The sequence below is a fragment of the Lissotriton vulgaris genome, chromosome 6, assembly GCF_964263255.1.
Source record: "Lissotriton vulgaris chromosome 6, aLisVul1.2, whole genome shotgun sequence".
NCBI classification, from domain to species: domain Eukaryota; kingdom Metazoa; phylum Chordata; class Amphibia; order Caudata; family Salamandridae; genus Lissotriton; species Lissotriton vulgaris.
The window spans coordinates 1,908,199,803-1,908,224,294 of record NC_141694.1 but is presented as its reverse complement, the minus strand read 5'-3'; the positions used below and the strand labels follow the sequence as shown (position 1 = coordinate 1,908,224,294).

Sequence of the window (24,492 nt, the reverse complement as noted above, 5' to 3'; positions counted from 1 at the left end):
AAGTGACTCTAAATGCGGTCTCCATGTTTTTAAAAAGTATCATCAGATGTAGATCTTCAATGTTATAATATCTCTCCTAAAACTGAACTCAATTGAAATGCATGGAGGATTGCTCTATTAATTGATTAATTATGAATGTTTTTATTGTATATATGTATTGCTATGTGCTTTTATGATTTTTTTAAAAGAATCGAATAAAGCTATCTTTGACTTGACTTGACTGACTCAGGGGAGGGGGACGCGAGCACATCCCAGCCTTTGATGGGCTGGGAATGGAGAGGGGACCATGTGCCTGGAGCTCTGGCCCCCAAACTGCAGACAGACGAGCCCAGTGGTAAGTCGGTGGAGGCAGACAAACCGCACACAGTATACTCACCTGCTGTCCATCGGTCCTGCAGCAGCAGCTGATGTCTAGACGTCTCTCTGTCCCTGCCATAGCTCTCTGGCTGAGACTCATTCAATATTTACTCATTAGTGTAGTATCCTGCGAGACACGTTCTAGTGTCCTGCAGGAAGTTGTCATGCCAGCCCCTCCCTCGAGGGCTGGGCACACTGCACCCCCACACCCATCCATCACTGGTGTCACGAGTGACGTGACCCCGCTAATAAAAGGGCCCGGGTGCACTTGCTTGAGGCAGTTACTACACCATATATCCATTTGCCTGTGTGCGTCATGCGGGCCTGAGGCCCAACATTACACTGGCGACTAGGCGGGTAGTTGACCCCGCATGCCTGCAGCTTAACACTCCCTCATCACACGTGGGAGAAGAAAACGGAACGTGCCTGAGAGGTGGCACCCCACGGCGATGTTCACGGCCACCAGCGACTGCAGTGCTGCTCTGGTGCAACACCATTCCTCGCAATCCCAGACCAGCGTCCGAATCTAGCCGTGCCCCCCCCCCTCTTCCCGGATGTCTGAGGTGGAGGAGGGTGAACAGGCGACCCAGAGTAAGCGCGGCGTCTATCCTCCCGGTCGTCGAGTCTCCCGCCAAAGAAGTGCCTGGGAGAGCACCGACAAGGACCCGAAGGTGGAGGATCCAGCGACGCCGCCCAAAGGGAAGGTACACAAGCGGCAAGCCAGAGCCTGAGTCTGCTCCCACGACTGGCACAGCAAAGCAGCCCACAGCGTAGCAGGCAGCACGCGGCGATAGGACAGCCTGCACCCTCCAAGCCATCCCGTACACCGATGGGGCATTGCCTGCCAAAGAGGAAGAAGACGCGTCGCGACTGTGCTCCCAGCCCCAACAACAGCATCATGTTATATTATGTTATGATAACTAATATAGCGCGCGATTACCGGGAGGTGTCCTGGCGCTTGTTACCTTTCCAATACACAGGTCACAACAGAGAGCGTGAGGAAAGCAAGGAAGTGTGAAAGTCTGTGCCAACTATTTGTCAAACAGCCAAGTCTTCAGGCCCTTCCTGAAAGATGTTAAGTCAATGGACTGTTTGAGATAAGCGGGAAGGTCATTCCAAGCCTTCGTGGCCCCTAGGATGAAGCGTTTTCCTCCCCAAGTGGCCTTTTTAGGTCGAGGTAATATCCGGTCTGCCGAAGGCAGAACCGGAAGTACAGAGATTTAATGTTTCTTAGTGTGGACTAATTGTCCCGCCTCTGTTTTTGCCTCTCTCCCATTGGCTGGCTTCCTAAACAGAGGCCAGCCATTGGAGGAGAGAGCTGTCCCTCCGAATAGGCTCCGTCTTTTTCAGATTTAGGGGCGTACGTTTTGCTATTCTTTAGACAGTGACGTTGTCTGTCACTCAAAACAGCAAAACACGCCCCCGAATCCGAAAAATTTCGGAAGCTTGAGGCCGCCATTTTGTTTCCTTCGCAGTGAAGGTGAGCCGTTCCTCGCTGTCCTCTTGCCTTCTTCCCCCTGCCTTCTGTCCCGCTGTCCGTGTATGTTTCCCACCCCCCTCCCGAAGTCCGTGTATGTTTCCCACCCCCTCCCGCTGATGAGGTTGAGAGCCCGGGCTGCTGGGAAGTGAGACGGGCCGTGGGGAGCCGTGAACTGTCCGTGTATGTTTCCCGCCCTGGTTCGGCGCTAGGTGCCTACCTGGAATCGAATTCTCAATTTCTGTGTTTAAATAAACACATTTTCAAAGAGGCACAGGGCTCTCAGGAATGTTCAACATGATTTACCGCTTCAAGTGAAGGCAAGCGCCTTGTGTACCCGAGGAAGGGGTTTAGCGCCTGTACTTTGTAGTGCTTCCTGCTGTCTGTCCACTAGGCTCTCTTTACCCTTCCTGTCTAGGACTGCAGTCGGCCCCTACATTGTACTCAGTGAATTACCGTTAAGGGAGCCTCAGCCTGGCCTTTGGCAGCATCTCACAGCGCCCGACCATCCAGGATAAACATGCGGAGCACGGATTATTGATTTATCCTGTCCCACGAGGCACCACCACCAAAGGGCGGGTGCTCCCTTCTCTGCACATACCCTCAGAAATACCAGTATACATGTCACTGACACTGACTCCAATACCCGCCTATTTCTGGAGAGAAAGCCTACATCCAGGGTAATAACGGAAATCTGCACTGTCGTTAGGCGGTTCTGCGGCTGGTATTCCCGCCGGTTATCGCCGCCTTCTAACGAGCGGGAGGCATTTCACGCTCTTCTGAAATCTTCCTGAATAATGCGTTTTAACATTTCTGGCAGATTTTTTCATCAGTGGCTCTTGCTCTCTGCCAGTGGGAATCCGCGGGTTTGTATCAATATCGGATGCTGCTTCAGCGAGCAGGGTCGGTCACGAGTGATTGAGAGATGCAGGGATTCCAAAGATGAACAGTCAGACTGAGCACGAGCTCTCCAGGGTGGCGCCCATGTGTAGAGTGACCCTCCCTCGAGTCCATATGTTTCCAAGATGAATAGGGATTCTCTCATTTCAAGCAGAAATGTATTCCGTCGGGTTAACTGCATGTTCTCTCTCTCTGCTGTGCTAATGTTGGGAGTGTAGGTTTTGATACTGTAGAGTGTGAGTTTCAATAATGTGCGGAGTCTGATAATGCTTGGTGTGATTTCTACTAATGTGGAGGTGTGGTTCTGATCATGTGTGGTGTGTGATTTCTACTAATGCTGAGACGTGGGTTCTGAACATGTGTGGTGTGTAATTTCTACTAATGCTGAGACGTGGGTTCTGATCATGTGTGGTGTGCGATTTCGACTAATGCTGAGACGTGGGTTCTGATCATGTGTGGGGTGTGATTTCTACTAATGTTGAGGTGTGGTTCTGATCATGTGTGGTGTGTGATTTCTACTAATGCTGAGACGTGGGTTCTGATCATGTGTGGCGTGTGATTTCTACTAATGCGGAGACGTGGGTTCTGATCATGTGTGATGTGTGATTTCTACTAATGCTTAGATGTGGGTTCTGAACATGTGTGGTGTGTGATTTCTACTAATGCTGAGGTGTGGTTCTGATCATGTGTGGGGTGTGATTTCTACTAATGCTGAGGTGTGGTTCTGATGATGTGTGGTGTGTGATTTCTACTAATGCGGAGACGTGGGTTCTGATCATGTGTGGTGAGTGATTTCTACTGATGCAGGTGTGTGGGTTCTGATGATGTGGGGGTGTAGAGTATAACGATGCTGGGTGTGATTTCTACTAATGCTGAGATGTGGGTTCTGATGATTTGGGAGGTGTAGAGTATCACAATGCTGGGTGTGATTTCTACTAATGCAGGTGTGTGGGTTCTGATGATGTGGGAGCTGTAGAGTATAACGATGCTGGGTGTGATTTCTACTAATGCAGGTGAGTGGGTTTTGATATTCTGTGGTGCGAGTTTTGATAGTGGATGGATGTTTAGGACTATCATGGGCCAAAGACTGGAAATCAGCTTCGTTTGGCTCACAATAACAAGAATGATGATGGAACATAGAATTACAAGGAAGTTGACTTGGATTGTTCACTTCCTGCTTGGTAATTCCCTCCACTGTCCCTAACAGATGCACACAAGCAACTTTTACAACCCCCAGCAAATCCCTCTTACTGGATGAAGCCATCACTAGTATTTCAGGCATGCTTAAATACATCTCTCCTCACACACTCACGCCACTTCTACTGATAGCCATCCCTAGGCATCAACAAATGGGCAGGACTGCAAATCTGTTGGAACCCCAGTTAAAACCTTAAGTTGGAATGTAGGTGGCCCTGCTCAGAAACAAAAAAGTTCCAGCAATCGGTGCAACTTCAGATTTTTCTATCTGCAGTTTTCAGGAAACATGGGCTACTGATTCAAGGGTACAAAACATTCTGCATTACTGCAATTAAAAAAGGTGCCAGAGGCAGACCCTCAAGGGGCCTGACAAATTTGTCAAGCACCCCTTTGACCTGTTCGACAACTGAAATATCTACTAACCTCGGGCATAGGAAAAAACAGCTACTATCTTTTAAAACCCAAACACAACTAATGCAGAACAGGGCAGGCACGTGACTTGCAGCATTTAGATGCCTGCTTCAAATCTTTACCGTAATGTTGGGGAGTGGTTTCTGATAGCGTTGGGGTGGGATATCTGATAATATCGGGACGTGGGCTCTGATAATGCTGGGATTTGGTTTCTGATACATTTGGGATATGGGTTCTGAAAATGATTAGTGTGGGTTCTGATAATGTTGCGGTATGGGTTCTGATAATGTTGTGGTGTTGTGTCTGATGCTGTAGGAATGTGGGTTCTAATAGTGTTTGGTGTGGTTTCTGATAATGTTGGGGTGTGGTGTCTGATGCTGTAGGAATGTGAGTCTTCTAGTTTTTTGCAGTTTTAAAGAAGGCTGAAGTGAGGCTGCTTTCCAGTGGGCGAGATGCTGACAAAACATTAAGTCATGTTGAATCCGTATGGCTGACGCTTTATTTCTTTTTCTGTCTCTCTCTTTCTCCCTCCTCGGTCTTTCCACTCTTTACTGGCCTTCCCTCTTTTCTCTTCAATCTCCTTTCCCTTCTCTCTCCCGCGCACCCTCCCCTCTTCATGTCTCACTCTGTCGCCTCCTCACGGTCTCCCACCCCCTCAGTATGCCGGGGAGCCCTGTCGCCTGTCTCATCTCCCTTATCTCACTCGCTCCCACACCTGTCCCACAGCTCATCTCTTTCTTAAACAGTACAGGACCCCATTCACCAGTCTGTTCCCCCTCACCAGCGTTTGTTGCTTAGTGTCCACCCCTCTCCCAATATCTGTCCCTCATACCAGTGTATATCCCTATGCATGTCCCTCCCCGGACATCTGTTGCCACCTACACTCATTTCTGTCTCCCGCCACCAGTGTCCACCCTCACCGCTGATGTCTGCCCCAACACCAGTGTCTGTCCTCACACAGGTGTTTGCCTGTTCCCATACACTAGTACCAGTCCCTCAGTAGCACTGACTGTTCCCCTTCACCAGCGTCTGTTCCCCTTCACCAGCGTCTGTTCCCCTTCACCAGCGTATGTTCCCCTTTAACCACTGTCTGCTCCCTTTCAACCACTGCCTGTTCCCCTTCAACCACTGCCTGTTCCCCTTCAACCACTGCCTGTTCCCCTTCAACCACTGCCTGTTCCCCTTCAACCACTGCCTGTTCCCCTTCAACCACTGTCTGTTCCCCTTCAACCACTGTCTGTTCCCCTTCAACCACTGTCTGTTCCCCTTCAACCACTGTCTGTTCCCCTTCAACCACTGTCTGCTCCCTTTCACCACTGTCTGTTCCCTTTCACCACTGTCTGCTCCCTTTCACCAGTGTCTGCTCCCTTTCACCAGTGCCTGTTCCCTTTCACCAGTGTCCGTTACCCTTCACCAGTGTCAGTTACCCTTCACCAGTGTCAGTTAGCCTTCACCAGTGTCAGTTACCCTTCACCAGTGTCAGTTACCCTTCACCAGTGTCAGTTCCCCTTCACCAGTGTCAGTTCCCCTTCACCAGTGTCAGTTCCCCTTCACCATAGTCTGTTCCCCTTCACCATAGTCTGTTCCCCTTCACCATAGTCGGTTCCCCTTCACCATAGTCTGTTCCCCTTCACCATAGTCTGTTCCCCTTCACCATAGTCTGTTCCCCTTCACCAGTGTCTGTCGCTTAGTGTCCACCCCTCCCCAATATCTGCCCTAACAACAGTTCTCTTACCCTCATACCAGTCTCTATCGCCATACATATCCCTCCCTGTACATCTGTCATCACCTACACAAGCGTCTGTTTGTGTCTGTTCCCCTTCACCAGTGTCTGCTGCTTAGTGTCTACCGCTCCCCCAATATCTGCCCTAACACCAGTATCTGTCCCTCATACCAGTACTATCCCCATACATGTCCCTCCCCATACATCTGTCGCCACCTACACTTGTGTCTGGCTCTTGTCGCCAGTGTCTGTTCTACTTCACCAGTGTCTGTCGCTTAGTGTCCACCCCTCCCCCAGTATCTGTCCCTCATACCAGTACTATCCCCATACATGTCCCTCCCCATTCATCCGTCGCCACCTACACTTGTGTCTGGCTCCTGTCGCCAGTGTCTGTTCCACTTCACCAGTGTCTGTCGCTTAGTGTCCACCCCTCCCCCAGTATCTGTCACTCATACCAGTGTCTATCCCCATACATGTCCCTCCCATACATCCGTCGCCACCTACACTTGTGTATGCCTCGCAGCACCAGTGCCCATCCTCACCACTGAGGTCTGCCCCAACACCATGTCCGTCCTTACACCAGTAAGAGTCTGCCTGTCTCCCTACGCTGGCACCAGTCCCTCAGCAACAGTGTCTGTCCCCAAATGTTGCAGTTTCTGTCTCAGCAAGGAGGGAGCACATATTTGCAGACTGTAGACATGTGAATAGGTCAGCAGCTGTTAAGTGTCTGGGAACCACTAGGAATCCATTTCAGAAAGGGGCCAATGCCACCAGGAAGGCAACATTTTCCCTCTACATCCCTCCACCATGCATGCCCTCCACAGACATTTAAGAGCAGTTAGAAGTGTGAGTGCATGGAAAGGAATGTGGGATCTGCCCCTTAAGGACACCAACTGCTGGAGTCGGTATCAAAGGGTCGCCTCTTCCCCGGTTTCCAAGAAGCAGACTCAGTTATAGGTGAGACTCTGTGTGGGTGGCCCTGTGTGTGTGTGTGGGGGGGGGGGTGGCTCTGTGTGTGTGTGTGGGGGTGGCTCTGTGTGTGTGTGTGTGTGTGTGGCTCTGTGGGTGTGGCTGTATGTGTGTGTGGTTCTGTGTGTGTGTGGTTCTGTGTGTGTGTGGTTCTGTATATGTGTGTGTGTGGTTCTGTATATGTGTGTGTAGCTCTGTGTGTGTGGCTCTGTGGATAGCTTTTTTTGTAGGTGGCTCTATGTGTGGGTGGCTCCGTCTGTGTGAGGGTGACTGTGTAGGTGGCTCTGTGTGTGTGGGTGGCTCTGTATGTGTGTGTGGGTGGCTTTGTGTGTTTGGCTCTGTGGGTGTAAATGCAATAGAGCATGCATTTGCAAGGGATTAAGCTATTGGCATTGTAAATGACAATGCCATTTATTTAACGATTAAGCTATTGGCAATGTAAATGACAATGCCATTTATTTATGATTTAAAAAAAAAATGTCATGAGAAGTGCCAACAGCTCTACCTTTAATAATGCCGAGACCATTGCATTGTAAATGCTTGTTGATTACTGGCACGGTAGCCAACTTGGCTATCGTGCCAAGTTGTAGTTTCTTTATACCTTCGGAAATAGAGGCAAACCTTGGTATACCAGCGAGCAGCCTAGCTGCAGCATTTTGCAGCAGCTGGAGATTATTCATAAAGCGCTCCTGAATGTTTAGATAAAGGCCGTTGCAGTAGTCAAGTTTAGATAGAAACAGAGCCGTAACTACGGTCTGTTGACTACCTAATGGCAGATAGGGCAATTTTTTTATTGTTTTAATAACATAGGCCGTCTTAGATGAGACTGCGTTGACTTGATCACCAAAGTTGAGTTTGTCGTCCATAATTACACCCAAATTCTTGGCCTTCTTCTTGGGTGTAGGGAGGGAGCCCAGCGATGGTGGCCACCAATTGGGCGTCCAAAAATGATGGTCATTACCAAATACAATCACCTCTGTCTTATCAGAGTTCAACTTCAAACAGTTGTCCCCCATCCATTTGCCTACTGCTTCCATGCAGTCCTGAAAAGGCTTCTCCGTCCCATGTTCCTGCCCAGGTAAAAGAGACACCACAATTTGGGTGTCATCAGCATAGGTTGTAAGGTCAAATCCAAAGCCTGGCTCTAGCATGAGGCCAGAGCCAGGTTATCTCATCAGAGGAAGCTCAGAAGTGGCCACGGACCGCCCGCCCCAGTGCTCCAGTCTCAGCCCCTCTGTGGTACTGAAATTCTGGACCCGTGTTATAAATCTCATCGTATCAACACGATTTTGGTATCAGCAGACCGGAAATGACGAGTATACTATGCACAAGCATTTCCGTCACGATCGAGTGACGGAATCACCATTAAATCAGCATTTCCGTTCCAAACCCTCGGGTTCCATTTTGTGAACGGCATCCATTTTGTGATTGCCCTCACATAGCCAAATGAATAGAAGCCAAAACCTGGTCCAAAGGACACGTACACCTTAGCTGACTCCTCTGTGACCTGGGCAAGCCGACTCCACTGCCCGAAGCCAAACCTTTTCAGCCAGGTCCTTCCCCAGTGGCCGAGCAAGATTAGTATCAAGGCACAGCATATCATAAACCTTTCATCACACACAAACCATGCCTAATCTTACACACACCTGTCCCTTTCTTTATGACTTGCTTTACGAGGAGGAGGTGCCCGATTTTATTGGAGGTCCGTCGCTATCTGATGAAAATACTGGGTCTTGCCGGGTAATCAATTACGGGTTGGTCGAACTCAAATATGTGCTTGTCATCATGACTCTGCTTTCCTTTGTAGTAAAATATTTGTATGGTCTTACTGTAAAATAAGGAATTTATGCCCGAAGCTCATTATTTTGTATAAAAGACGAAGGCTGGCTTTGTAATTTTGAGCAGTCTCCTGAGAATATACATGCCGTTGTACTTCTAGGATATCTGTTACTGGCTGCAGCCAATAAATACGATCTTTGACTTCACCTAGAAGACTCAGTGTTTCTGTGGTTCGAAACAGGAAGGACTCGGAGTTTTCAGGTGTTCTCCCGCCGGGTCCATAAAAACCCGGTACTCCACCTCCCAGCGTCTATGCAGCCAAGATCATTAGACTGACACGGCAGCCCAGAGGAACAGGATCGCTCCACGCACAGCCTCCGTGCAGCTGTACACGCGCAGCAGGAGCAGCGCCCCCAGCAGAGACTGCACGCCTTGCAACCCGGCATCTGTAAGGGATCGGTGCCTGGACGTGTCTCGCCCTGTCTGCACACGACACAGCTAAAGAGCTCAATAAGTCCAAAGGCTCCCAGGAAGCCCAAAATCTGCAGCAACCAAAACAGGCCACCAAGACGACCGCAGTGCCACCTGGAGGGACAGACATTTTGCAGAGCCAGAACGCATAGCCAGCTGTGCCCCACGACGTCAGCCCAGACAGCGCTGTAGACCGGAAGGGAGGCCCTGACGCCCCACGACCCTGTTGGAAGTGGCTAGACCAGTAACGGGAGGTTGCTAAATGATCCTAGCAAAAGAGGATCCACACCGGCGCATCCAAGCAGCGGTCCAACACCCAACTGCTCACTGCGACCGACGTCAGCAGTACCACAGTACAGCACAGCGTCCAGCTAATCAACCGGCGACAGCAAACAGATCCCAGAGTGTGCACCGCCACGGCAAAGAAGGCTGCCTGCTCACACCCAGTTGCAAAGACAGACTGCACCAGGCCCAGCAAAACGTGCCCCCAGAGAAGAACGCTCACAGAGTGGCCCTCTACACCCTGCAAGGGAGAACAGCCAGGACGCCTTCGAAGACAGCAAAGTCTACAGGTAGCCACCACACCCAAGAGCCCCAAGGTGCCCCCAGCCGCACCAGCCTCATATAGGCAAGAGCACCCCCTGCCACCTCTGCAAAGTCCGGGGGAGAGGTGGACAAACCGCGCAAGGAGCTACAGGAAACTCAGAATTACACACGGACAGCCCCACTAGCAAGAATGGACAACCAGCTAGGACCGCGACTGCTCAAGAGAAGCTACCCCCAACAATGGCACAAGAAAAACTAGTGCAGAGCACGCACCACAAGTGGCCGCCCAAAGCCACCGCCAGTGATAAGGTCACATCAATCGCCCTTGCCGGTGAACAGGCACAACCACCAACCACACCACAGGCACCCAAGTGCCAGAAGAAAGCGTCCACGAACAAGACCAAGTACGCAAAAGTATGCAAAGCCAGAAGCGCACAGAAAGCAACGCCAGTGAACCTGACTGCACAGTCAGCACCCAGGAGACCTCTCCACAAAGAAGCACTGCTGAACGCAGGTAGGAGAGCACCCACGTCTCCACCGCCCCAGCGAAGCCCTGCAGTAGGCCGAAGACCACCCACGGTGTCCTCCCTCACACTGCCTCAAGACTGAGTTGGCCACGACCCAAGATCGGCACGAGAGGAGCCGCACATCCCACTTGGCAGCCCGCCACAGCACCGGGCGCTCCAACAAACAGCGACACAAGACCGGACATCACGTCGCCCAGCAAGCAAGGAGCATGTCACCAAGTGACTAGTCCAGACAAGCATGCCAGAGCGGAGGCAGAAGCCGGCGCCATGACAGCGCCGCCTCGAGGTCCAAACGCAACACTCTCGAAGAAAAGACGAAGAGTGACAGCCCTGTCACCCTGAAGACCAGATGAGTACAGGTAGGCTGAACAAGCCAACAAAGTGGGAAGACCGAAGACTTACAGCCAGCCAAGAGCACACCCTGACACCCCAGATAGCCACCAAGGCGGACCGACGTCCCTGGATACAGCCTCATGGGTGAACCGAACGTAAGCCGCAGCAAGCGCCAACCGCGTCTCATCATAACGCTTCCCCAGGCGACCGTCTGTCCCTGAGCGGTGGCAGTCTAAGTCAAGCGCATCATTGCTCCTGTCCGCAGATGCCAAGGGTGAAGATCAGCATAGAGTGTCCGTCCTCACGCCGCCTCAAGATGGAGTCGGCAGTGGCCCCAAGCCAGGCAAGAGAGGATCCCCACACTCTACGTGTCAAGCCGCCACAGACACTCCAGCTCAGCAAGGCGGAGGCACATGGCTGCCAAGTCCCTTCGGACATCCCACACTCCCAGCAAGTCACCACCACCTGTCATCCCAAGTCACCATATGGCTGGCAACCGCCATCACGCCAGTCATCATCACCTGCATCAAGCATCACCACTCCCAGAAGATCAGTGGACTGGAGTCCTGCACCGGCGCCACACCAGCAGACATAAGAAACCAGAGGCCACCTGTGAACCTGGCCTACACCGAAACCACGGCAGCAAAGGCAAGTCTTGGCCGAGACTCATCCACCCGTGGGAGTTGGGCGTGCGACTAAATAACGGCTTCTCAGCGGTCCTGCAGCTGCCCCCCAGCCGGCACACGAGCAGTCCTCAGCGCAGCCCTCCTACAGTCCTGCAGCAACCCCGACAACGGGCCTCCCCAGGCGGGAGAGCGAGTAGAGACTCTGCTCCACCGACAGGTTTCCAGTCACAGCCCAGCCGTTCAACAAGGAGAGTCGGCCCAGCCACACCTCTGTGAACTCTCCTGTAGCACTCCATCCATCTTTATGACGCAGCCCACTACAATGAACTGTTAGAACCCACTATGGTTAAAAAAAGAGAAAGAGAGTACCCTTCTAGTCACACCCACAGGATCAGGGTAATAAATGCAAAAAAGAATTGAATGTTCCCTGGGTTTTTGATTTCAATGGGGAACCAAATCATTCACTCATCACAACATGTTTCCATTTAGCCTATTCAACAATTACATGCTATAGTAGAACCACAAAGACAAACTATTTCATGTACAAAAACATCAGAATTTTTATTATAAAAAGATTTTGTTTAAAAAAGTATTTGATACATTATAAGACATGAATTCATCACAATTGGTTAAAAACAGTATCTGTCTATTCAGTGGTACCTAGATTTCGGTGTTTTTTGGTCAAAATTATAGACACAAACGTACAGAGGTCAACACACTTTCAAAGACATCAATTGCAGTAGCAAATAATAATAATAAAATATACAAAATCAATACATCCCCAACGGGGTAGTCGACGCGTTTCGGTGGTTATGGCAATATGCCCCACCTGCCTCAGGACAATTCTGATGTACACATATATCTGTAAACAGAAAATACCAATGTAAGAGTACATTCACAGTATATTAAACAACTTTATCTCTTTTTTATCACTTTTTTTATCCTTCTTTTCTGTGCTTGTACATCACTATTTGTGGTCCCACTATGCACTTACAACACTATGGTGACCCTTGGAACCAACCCCCTTAATGATCAATGTGGACTTAGATATATAGGCTCATATAACCATGCATACATTCATTTCCCTCAACTTAAATACCACGCAATCAATAAGATTGCCTACCTCTAAAACTATCCCTTTCTGCTCAGGACATTTGATTGAAGTAAAACTTCTTTGGCGGCTTATTGAAGTCTCGCTCTACCAACAACATTTTTTTTTTGTTAGCTGGATCATTAATGTAGGTGTCAGATTTTAGGCATACTATGATCACCCAAACTCATACCTTCTGTGTGTAAGCAAGGCACTTAATATTGCTCACAGTGTATATTCTTTTCCATTTCTCTGGCAGTTATGTTCAATTCTGCCCTGTAGGAAAGCAGTTAATAACATATTGAGTTCCCCCTCCTTACTTTCATTGTGAGTTATTCTGACTAGGTAATCCTATCTTATTACACACCTTAGTTAAGGTAATCAGGCATTTACATCGGTGTAGGCTTCTATTAGGTTGTCTCAGTGATTTGGATTTATTTAATCTGGAAGAATTAGAATAATTCCTTTTAGTTGCATGATTCCATTATTTTTCAACCCATTAGCCACAAAAAACCTCGCTCACCTATTTTCCTTGAGGTCTTTCTGGTATGGTTGTTCCCAGTTTACCGTTTTTATATTTTGAAGTTTTGCCGATTCCAACTCTAAAAAAAGCATGAATGTACATTGATCAATTCCCTTTCTAGGTTATAAGAATATTTTTACAATTCCATATTCGTTATGGCTCTCACCTTATAGGATTGGATATAAGTTCCTGATATGGTTAAACCCTCGTTACTCCTGTAGTGATATGGACTTCCTTCAATTGTCCTTCTTGCAGGGGGCTCTATGGGAAAATATCATGATATTACCCCCTTTGTATATTGTGAACATGGTATATACTCTCTTATTCAAAGTGAAACCTTCTTTGTGCTTTAAGTCACACATGGATAGCATTGTATTATGTTGACATAATACCCCCATCTTCTTATTAATTACAGAATGATGGATGTTTGAAGTTTCTATACTCCCATTAAAACTATTCAAGCATGGGTTATTTTTCCGTATTCGTCTCCCCTTTCTTTCCTCAAAAGGAACAGAGAGCTCAGTGTGACAGTTGTGTGATTAGTTTTGAGTGCTGTTCTAATTGCGCCCACACTGTGTTTATCTACACACCTTAATTGCTTTAGATAAACTATTTTACAGCCTAGTGCCCACTATGGACCATCATGGACGTCAGCGAAGTGGAAACCAGGCAAGGCAGCAAGAAATATCACCGTCAACGAACTGTCAATGAACTGTCGGCATGCAGAGGCCGTCTCCCAGCCAGCGGTGGTGTCCTGAGGCCCTCAGGTTAAACTACGAGTGCCCGCCGAGAAGATTCTGCTGCAAGCCAAGTAACCAATCCAGGTCTGCTGTCGTCCTGCCACCTGACTCTAGAGACTGATGGACCCTGTGGTAACTAGTTAACTGTTTGTTTTATCCCCACAGGTTGGACTAGCATTTTCGTTTGTTCCTCAATAAAGTTGGGGAGGAATTGCGATTCTCCTATTAACATGACCAGAGAATCTGGATTTCATTAAAGACACGGAGGCTGACATTATGCATTATCCTTTAATAGCAACTCACAGCAGCCGCACTACATCATAAAGGATAACGTTCTAGAGTTAACACTGAACAAAGGATGTATCCAGGAGATGATCTGCCTCTTTTAAAAGAATCGCAGCAGGAAAGACCTTCATAAACGGAGAGAACCAAGTAGAGCTTGAAAACATCATGGAAGAAACTTCAGCAAGTCAAAGGCCAGTCGGTTAAACGGAATTGCCTGAAAGAAAGAAATGATTAAGAACCAAGAGCCTAGAGAGCTAAAGATCTCACAATTAGAAGATAACAGAAGCATAGGCATAATTCATAGATTAAAAACAATTGAAACAATCAATAAGTTCATAAAAGACATATCAAAAGTTGTAAAAGGGAGGAGGGAGGGATAATGTCAGCCTCCGTGTCTTTAATGAAATCCAGATTCTCTTGTCATGTTAATAGGAGAATCGCAATTTCATTACAAGACCGGAGGCTACATTATGCATGTTCGTAGCCCCGAAGGACAACATCAGATATATGCTCGATAGGCTTGCAATAATGACGAGCAAAAGTGTTAGCATTTGACCAGTCAGCAGCTTTTAGGATATCATCCAATTTACCACCAGACCAGAAGGATTTACTGGCCATAGCTCCTCTGATAGAATGTGCTTGAAATTTAGAGAGGTCGATACCAGCAAGGCTCATGGTAGACTTAACCCATCTAGCTATAGAGGTGGATGAAACAGGTTTAAAAGGTTTCACAAAAGAAACTAAAAGTTGATTTGCATCATTAGGGCGTAGGAGAGACATCCTAGCGTCATATTCTTTCATACAAGCAACCACACAAAGTTTAGGGAAACTGTCAAAACCAGGGTAAAAGATAAAATCTGACATGGTTTTAGTTCTTCTTAGTAGTTCAAACTTGACACCAAAAATATCATAACATCTATTTGAAATATCTAAGCTTCTGATGTCAGAAACTCTCCTACAGGAGACTAAACACAAGAGAGTGGCGAGCTTGAAGGAGAGAAATTTTCTATTAAGGGAAGAGTTATCTGGCCAAGAACAAAAAAGGTCTAAAATACATTTGACATCCCAAAGTGTCTGATACTTAGGTCTAGGGGGTCTCCTTAGCCTTATACTCTTGAGGACTCTACAAATAATAGGATTTTTACCTACTGATTTACCGTTGATAGGGGAATGGCCCGCGGAGATTAATAGAACGATAGGATAGGCCTCTGTCAAACTGTTCGACCAGAAAATTTACGATATTGAAGACAGGACCCTCCACGGGATCGAGACTCCTTTCCAGGCACCAATGAAACCATTTCTTCCAAATGTTGTTATACCTAAGGTGTGTTCCGGGTGCCGAAGATTCTCTGAGAAGAGAGAGAGCTGTTGACGAAAGTCCAGACAATTCGTTAGATTGCCTGACACTTTCCAGGCAAGAAGGTTCAAATTCCCCTCAAGAATAAGATGATGATCTTCCCTGTCTGCGTTTGAGACCAGGCCTGGAGACGCTGGAATCAGAAAGGGAATGTCGCATGATAGTTCCAGGGCTGTCCGGAACCAAGCTTGGGACGGCCAAAAAGGAGTAATTAGGATCAGAAGGCATTGTTCCAATCTGACTTTCTGAAGGACCCTCTGAATCATGGCGAAAGGAGGGAAGGCATAACCCAGGAAGTGAGACCATGGTTGGAGAAAGGCGTTCACAGCAAGAGCGCCCGGGTCTGGCATCCAACTGAAGTAGTTGGGAAGCTGGAAGGTAAGCCTGCTGGCAAATAAGTCCACGTCTATGGGAACCCAAAAGTGGAAGAGGGTATTGAAGACGTTCACATCGAGTTTCCAGTCTGAGAAGTCTAGAAGGAATTCCAGTCTGCAAAAATGTTCGATTTCCCTGGAAGATATTCCGCCCTGAGGGAAATTTTGTGTTCCAGACAGAACATCCAAAGTTTCCTGGCAAGACAGGAGAGATCTAGAGATCTTGTTCCTCCAAGACGATTGATATAGGCCACAGCAGAAATGCTGTCCATTTTCAGAACAACAGACCTCCCTTGAATGGAGTGTTTGAAGCTCATAAGAGCGTATAAACCAGCTGTCAATTCCAGAAAATGTATGTGTTGAGAAGATTCCGTCAGGGTCCAAACCCCACCGGTGTTCTGGTCTTCCAAACGTGCACCCCAGCCATGAAGACTGGCATCTGATTCTAGGACAAAATCCGGGGATGAGCCGAAGATAGCTTTGCCATTCCAGGCGTCTAAGTTCTCCAGCCACCAAAAGAGCTCTGCTCTGGCATCTAGGTCCAGAGAGACAAGATCCCCATACCATAGACCTGAATTGAGCGCTTTTCTCTTTATTTTCTGAAGCGCACGGTAATTCAGAGGACCGGGGAAAATGGCCTGGATGGAAGAAGAAAGAAGCCCAAGAAGTCTGGCTAGTTCGCGGAGCGTTAAAGACTCTTGTTTCAAGACGGACCTGATCTCCTTCCGGATCTTGGCAATCTTCTTGGCAGGAAGAAGGAGAAGACATTTCAAGGTCTCTAGAGTGAAGCCAAGGAAATCTATGGTCTTGCAGGGAGAGAGAATGGATTTCTCTCTGTTGATGATGAATCCTAGTTTAGATCTATTAGGAGGTCTGAATGGGATTGGGACATGATAAGAATATCGTCCAGGTAGATGATGAGACAGATACCCCTTTCTCTTAGAATTGTAACGATACACTTCATGATCTTGGTAAAACACCAAGGGGCAGAAGAGAGGCCGAAGGGAAGAGCTTGAAATTGGTAAAGACGTTCTTTCCAAGCAAATTGAAGGAAAGCTTGATGTTCCTTGTACATATGGATGATGAAGTAGGCATCCTTCAGGTCTAACTTGACCAACCAATCTCCTTCGAGAAGGAGATCCCTTAGAAGGTGGATACCCTCCATTTTGAAATGACGATAAACCAGAAATTTGTTGACTTCTCGAAGGTTTATTACCGGTCTCCACCCTTTGTCCTTTTTCTGAAAAAGAAAAAGTGTGCTTATGAATCTTGCATCGGACCAGGGAACCTCCACTATTGCGCCCTTTTTGAGCATAGAAATAATTTCTTCCTCCACAATCTTTTCCTGATCCTGTGAAAGGACAAATGTTTGGGGTAAGCGTGATTGGAAAGGGATCTGTAAAAAGTCTATCTTGAAGCCCAAGACGGTTTCTAGAACCCATGGATCTTGGGTGATTGAATCCCAAACATGATAAAACTGTTTTAGTCTGCCCCCTACTATGGGAGGGAAAGAAGAAGGAGGAGTAGTACTTACTGGTAGAATTGGAGGTGTTGGGAGTACCACGACCTCTGGAACCACGGTTTTTTGGACCCCTTCCTCTTTGGGGAAAGAAGGGTTGTCTAGGGGGGTAGAAGCCCCTTCCAGTTCCTCTGAGTGATGAGTAGGGTCGTTGGTTGCCTCGGCCGGAAGAGCGACCCCTTCTGCCGGCCTGACCAAAAAGGTTGGTGTTAAACACCCGTCTTAGGTTGTTTTGAGCCCTGTCGAGAGCAGTGAAGGTAGAGACATATTTACCAATCTCCTTGATTATATCCTCCCCGAAAAGAAGGCCTTTAGGGTTTTGGGAGGGTTCCTTCTCTGCCATGTCTCCTAATTTTGGATTAATTTTGTTTAAAATGGACCTCCTCCTTTCAACGTTTAAACTGGAATTAGCGTTGCCAAGGAGAACAACGGCTCTTTGGCTCCACCCTCGAATGAGATCAACATTCAAGGGGGTAGAGGAGAGGTGGGATTGTTCGGCCATGTCCAAGATTCTAACAAGTGGTCCTAAGACATCTAAAAGACGGTCTTGGCAGCCTTTAAGAGCTTTCTCCAGTCCTTTTCTAGGGTCTCGCCCTAATTTAAATAGGAATTTGATAAGGCCTGGATCTAGGTTTGGAGTTTGACAGACCCTCTCCTCAATGGTAGGTCTGGGGGATTCAGATTTCATTGTGTTTCTAGTATTTCTATCTAAAAGGTTTCTCAACCAACGTGTGACAAACTGGGAAACATGATCCTGTGGGAACCACTTTGAGCTATTAGGGTGAGAGATGTTTAGGGGAGAGAATATCTCTTCTCCGATAGGATTCAAAATAGTATTTTTAGAGTTCGGTTCCAGATCAGGTTGAGAATTGAAGTCATGTTGAACCTCATCTAGGTCAAAGACGAATTCGTCGGAGGGATCTTTGGAGGAGTTGTCATCAAAGGAGGAGGAAGAGGAGTCAAAACCAATATTCTTTTTTTGGTTAGCACTATTCCAAAGCGTGCCGCGAGGGACACCGTACATATTTGTGCCGCCATGGACACCGATCAATGGAGTGTCCCGAGGGACATCAGGTTCAAGTGGGGCGCAGTGGCCTCCCATCCAAACTGAGGTGCTAGGACCTCCCGTACCATGAGAGGCGCTAGGGCCTGTAGTGCTTTCACAATGTTTAGTCTTTTTGGGTCTCTTACCGTGTATAGGGGGGAGATCTTGGGAATCACACGGTATTTTAGAGAGCATGACTTCTTTGAGAGAGGACATCATACAGGATTTAATCTCCTGTTGAAGGAATTTCTTCAGTGAATTGCCGATAGGTGCAGGTGAGCTTGCAGTGGCGCCATCTGAATCCATGTCAGACATGGTGTAGTAATGTTAAGAGATTTGAAAAGGGAATGATATTAATAAAGGTAAGGTAATAAAACTTCTCCTCTCTTAAACCTCCTTTTTTTTTAAATTAAGCTCAGAATCTAAAAACTACTTTTTTTATATATATTAAATATAAGGTAAGGGTGGGTAGAGAATTAATATTCTTGTCAGTATTTTTGAGTAAGGAAAGTTGGGTGAATTAATATTCCTATCGGTGTTTTATGGGGAATTAATATCCTTATTTAAGTATCCTTGTTAATATTATTGGGTAATTGAGTTATTTTGTTGATAATAAATGGGTTTTTATTGTTATTAAAATAATGGTATCGGTAAAAACGCAATGGACAGAGTATCTCCGGCGGCTGAAGCAGAGCAACTGACAAAATATCGAGGAGCGCTCGAGCTCAGCCGCCGGAGAAGAGGAAAGTCGCTTCGGAAAGGAGGCACGCAACGCGGGTGTTGCTAATGGCCGTTCCTTTAATGTGGTAGCGTACTTCAGAGCGACACGGAAAGAAATGAAATAGGAGCGGGGACAACGCCAAAAACGCGACGGACATCGGCAAAGTTACTGCGCGAATGCGCGCTGGGGGAAAAAGGGAAGGTCATGTCTAAGATGAGGGACAACCGTGAATTGGAAGTCCATGGGGGTGGGGGGGGGTGGAATCGGGAAACCAGCGCCACCCGCGGGGAGGGGTTCGAGCCAATGTGAAGGGCACAAGTCAGAATAGTAACGAATGCGAAAGGGTGCAAGGTAGTAGACAAAGCAGGTAATAAGTCAGCGTTAAAGCGACAAAGGATGAAGAAGGAAGTATGAAAGCATAGTAAAGCATCAAGTTGGCATTTAAACGTTTTAAAAATTATCATAATACATGAAATATAAGCCAAAAGTGTCTAAAGTAAAGGAGAAATAAGTAGTAGTGACTTATCTGCTGGCGAGCCGCTTTTAAAAGAGGCAGATCATCTCCTGGATACATCCTTTGTTCAGTATTGTTAACTCTAGAAAGTTATCCTTTATGATGTAGTGCGGCTGCTGTGAGTTGCTATTAAAGGATAATGCATAATGTAGCCTCCGGTCTTGTAATGAAATGTAGTATCGTGCGAGACACGTTCTAGTGTACCGCAGGAAGTTGTCATGCCAGCCACTCCCTCGAAGGCTGGGCACACTGCACCCCCCCCACACACCTATCCATCACGGGGTGCCCTTATTGAAACACCTTTCCTTACTGCACTGCTTGAGTTGCTATACAACAACATGACTATATCTAGGTGTTACCAGACATCATATACACGGTTTTGATCCTTACGCTACATAACATTTTGGCTACAAGTGAAAAACAACTGATTGTTAATACTAAAGATCTCACATTTTTCATTAAAAAGGTGCCACACAAGTTTAAAAAAGCACTGACGGAAAGGAGATGGAGTGCATGACCAAGAACTGTAATATGAATAAAATATCCCTACCATATATAAACAGTATATGGCAACTCACTGGGAGGTCCATGACTTTATCTTGCAATATCCTTATGACGTAAACCAGGGGGTAGTTTATATCTTAAATCATTCACAAAGTATTCACACACTTCTAAATATATCAACAAATGTGTTCTATTATAATCTGTTGCAAATTCCTTTACCACAATAAGTAGTTCTGCCTTCTACATGGTACAGTTGTGTACAGCACCCAAAGAGATGAATGCCTCATATGAACAAAACCATACCACAGAATGCCTGAATCACATGTTGAAAAAACCACAGATAGGAATTCCTTATCATGACAGCTGATGGTCTCAGAGAGGAAGCTTCAGATCTTGAGGTAAAGCAAGCGGACGTTAACCTTGTCAGTTATTAAGGTAAGCAGGGGCGATTGGAGATGTGACAGGTGGTCTACACACATAAGTATATAAATAAATCAATAAATCTGCAGGTCTCCAAGAATACGGTTTGTTTTCAGAGTTGCTCCTATTTATTTCCAAGACTGTTTTTTTCCTGCTAGTGAGAGGCTGATTGCACAAACATGTTAAGAAGGTGCTGTAATTAGCACACGCATACATGCAAATGCCATGTGGAAATCGGTCCTCATAGCACGCTAGTCCTCACAGTGGTGTGTGTCTTGTTTTGTCAGTGTTTACCAACACTGGGAGGAGCTACCAGTGTATGTGAAAATATAAAACACACACACTAAAAGTACTTAGACTCTGAAATGAACTGGTTTATGCAAAGAAGAGGAATCAAAAATAACCCAGTGGGGGCAGGTTTGTGTTTCTGCGCATGTTTGGAATGTGTCACGTGGAAGGTCAGTGAAGGCCCTCGAGGGAGTGAAACGCTGGAGAAGGACGTCAACAAGCAGCATGTCAGTCTGGCAGAATGAGTGACGTGCCTTGCAAAGTGTCACGTGGAAGGTGAGTGAAGGCCCTCGAGGGAGTGAAACGCTGGAGAAGGACGTCAACAAGCGACATCGCAGTCTGGCAGAATGAGTGACGTGCCTGGGAATGTGTCACGTGGAAGGTTAGTGAAGGCCCTCGAGGGAGTGAAACGCTGGAGAAGGGCGTCAGCAAGCGACATCGCAGTCTGGTAGAATGAGTGACGTGCCTGGGAATGTGTCACGTGGAAGGTGAGTGAAGGCCCTCGAGGGAGTGAAACGCTGGAGAAGGGCGTCAGCAAGCGACATCACAGTCTGGCAGAATGAGTGACGTGCCTTGCAATGTGTCACGTGGAAGGTGAGCGAAGGCCCTCGAGGGAGTGAAACGCTGGAGAAGGGCGTCAGCAAGCGACATCGCAGTCTGGCAGAATGAGTGACGTGCCTTGCAATGTGTCACGTGGAAGGTGAGTGAAGGCCCTCGAGGGAGTGAAACGCTGGAGAAGAATGTCAACAAGCAGCATCTCAGTCTTTTCTATTTCATCCGTAATTTTACTAAAAGAATCAAGAACTTTATGGTTCTCTACTGACTGAGAGAGACATATTATCACGTGATCAAAAGTATTGATTATCAGATTGCGAATAAAAGCTTCAGGATCGACTTTGCCCCATTTAATAGTGTAACCATTGGAGCTTGCAAGGTTAATGGGAGAATTATGAATAACTCTATAATTTAGATCCACCCCCTTGATTTTCAAACAAAGAGAGATCGGGTAATGATCACTCATGGGGCTATCTAGTGTCTCCCATGGCAAGACGAATGACGAATATCTAGAGGACAAGAGAGTGAAATGAATTATGGAATTTGCCCCTCTCCCATTAAATGGAGGTTGGAAGTCTACTGGAGGTGAGCATCTTTCGTTAACATAGATGTATTCAGCAAGTCCCCTAGTCGAGAATGGGTGAAGTGAGTTGGTGCATCTTCCTTATGCTCCCCCAGGCCACAGATACCAGTAGTGCTACTCGCACAGAGCGTACAATTAAAATCACCCACCCATAACAGTGCCAATTCACCGTCCGCGGTTTCCTCTAAGTGGCGCAACGAGCTTCTACTGTACTGCTTGAATTGCTATTCGACAACATGAATATATCTTGGCGTTACCAGACATCATATACACGGTTTTGATCCTTAAACTACATAACATTTTGGCTACAAGTGAAAAACAACTGATTGTTAATACTAAAGATCTCACATTATTCATTAAAAAGGTGCCACAAAAGTTTAAAAAAGCACTGATGGAAAGGAGATGGAGTGCATGACCAAGAACTGTAATATGAATAAAATATCCCTACCATATATAAACAGTATATGGCAACTCAATGGGAGGTCCATGACTTTATCTTGCAATATCCTTATAACGTAAACCAGGGGGTAGTTTATATCTTAAATTATTCACAAAGTATTCACACACTTCTAAATATATCAACAAATGTGTTCTATTATAATCTGTTGCAAATTCCTTTACCACAATAAGTAGTTCTGCCTTCTACATGGTACAGTTGTGTACGGCACCCAAAGAGATGAATGCCTCATATGAACAAAACCACACCACAGAATGCTTGAATCACATGTTGAAAAAACACAGATAGGAATTCCTTATAATGACAGCTGATTGACTCAGAGAGGAAGCTTCAGATCTTGAGGTAAAGCAAGTGGACGTTAACCTTGTCAGTTATTAAGGTAAGCAGGGGCGATTGAAGATGTGACAGGTGGTCTACACACATAAGTATATAAATACATAAATAAATCTGCAGGTCTCCAAGAATACGGTTTGTTTTCAGAGTTGCTCCTATTTATTTCCAAGACTGTTGATTTCCTGCTAGTGAGAGGCTGATTGCATAAACATGTTAAGAAGATGCTGTAATTAGCACACGCACACATGCAAAAGCTATGAGGATCGGTCCTCATAGCACGCTAGTCCTCACAGTGGTGTGTGTCTTGTTTTGTCAGTGTTTACCAACACTGGGAGGAGCTACCAGTGTATGTGAAAAAATAAAAAACACACACGCACTAAAAGTACTTAGACTTTGAAATGAACTGGTTTATGCAAAGAAGAGGAATCAAAAATGACCCAGTGGGGGCAGGTTTGTGTTTCTGCGCATGTTTGGAATGTGTCACGTGGAAGGTGAGTGAAGGCCCTCGAGGGAGTGAAACGCTGGAGAATGACGTCAACAAGCGGCATCGCAGTCTGGCAGAATGAGTGACGTGCCTTGAATGTGTCACGTTCAAGGTGAGTGAAGGCCCTCGAGGGAGTGACACGCTGGAGAAGGACGTCAAAAAGCAGCATCGCTGTCTGGCAGAATGAGTGACGTGCCTTGGAATGTGTCACGTGGAAGGTGAGTGAAGGCCCTCGAGGGAGTGAAACGCTGGAGAAGGACGTCAACAAGCGGCATCGCAGTCTGGCAGAATGAGTGACGTGCCTTGGGATTCCTGCCACGGACGCCAGAGTCTCATGACAACGAACAGATGCCCCTCTGACCCACATATGAATGAGAGGGGAGGCTCCAAGCAGAGCAACATGAGACAGACAGACAACCCATTACCAGCAGAGCAACATGAGACAGACAGGGAACCCATTACCAGCAGAGCAACATGAGACAGACAGGGAACCCATTACCAGCAGAGCAACATGAGACAGACAGGGAACCCATTACCAGCAGAGCAACATGAGACAGGCAGGGAACCCATTACCAGCAGAGCAACAAGAGACAGACAGGGAGCCCATTACCAGCAGAGCAACATGCGACAGACAGGGAACCCATTACCAGCAGAGCAACATGAGACAGACAGGGAACCCATTACCAGCAGAGCAACACGAGACAGACAGGGAGCCCATTACCAGCAGCGCAACATGAGACAGACAGGGAGCCCATTACCAGCAGAGCAACACGAGACAGACAGGGAACCCATTACCAGCAGCGCAACATGAGACAGACAGGGAACCCATTACCAGCAGAGCAACAAGAGACAGGGAACCCATTACCAGCAGAGCAACAAGAGACAGGGAACCCATTACCAGCAGAGCAACACGAGACAGACAGGGAGCCCATTACCAGCAGAGCAACAAGAGACAGGGAACCCATTACCAGCAGAGCAACAAGAGACAGGGAACCCATTACCAGCAGAGCAACACGAGACAGACAGGGAACCCATTACCAGCAGAGCAACAAGAGACAGGGAACCCATTACCAGCAGAGCAACACGAGACAGACAGGGGGCCCATTACCAGCAGCGCAACATGAGACAGACAGGGAACCCATTACCAGCAGAGCAACAAGAGACAGGGAACCCATTACCAGCAGAGCAACAAGAGACAGGGAACCCATTACCAGCAGAGCAACATGAGACAGACAGGGAACCCATTACCAGCAGAGCAACATGCGACAGACAGGGAACCCATTACCAGCAGAGCAACAAGAGACAGGGAACCCATTACCAGCAGAGCAACAAGAGACAGACAGGGAACCCATTACCAGCAGAGCAACATGAGACAGACAGGGAA

General features: G+C 47.2%; 1 long non-coding RNA gene across 1 annotated transcript; it reads right to left on the bottom strand.

The window, feature by feature from the left end:
• Nucleotides 1-11,941: 11,941 nt before the first annotated feature.
• On the bottom strand, nucleotides 11,942-13,191 carry LOC147709882 (uncharacterized). The gene is made up of 5 exons (XR_015296746.1): nucleotides 13,096-13,191; nucleotides 12,930-13,008; nucleotides 12,774-12,849; nucleotides 12,600-12,682; nucleotides 11,942-12,178 (listed from the first exon to the last, which is right to left on the bottom strand). It is a non-coding gene; the product is annotated as an uncharacterized LOC147709882 (long non-coding RNA).
• Between the last annotated feature and the right edge of the window lie 11,301 nt (nucleotides 13,192-24,492).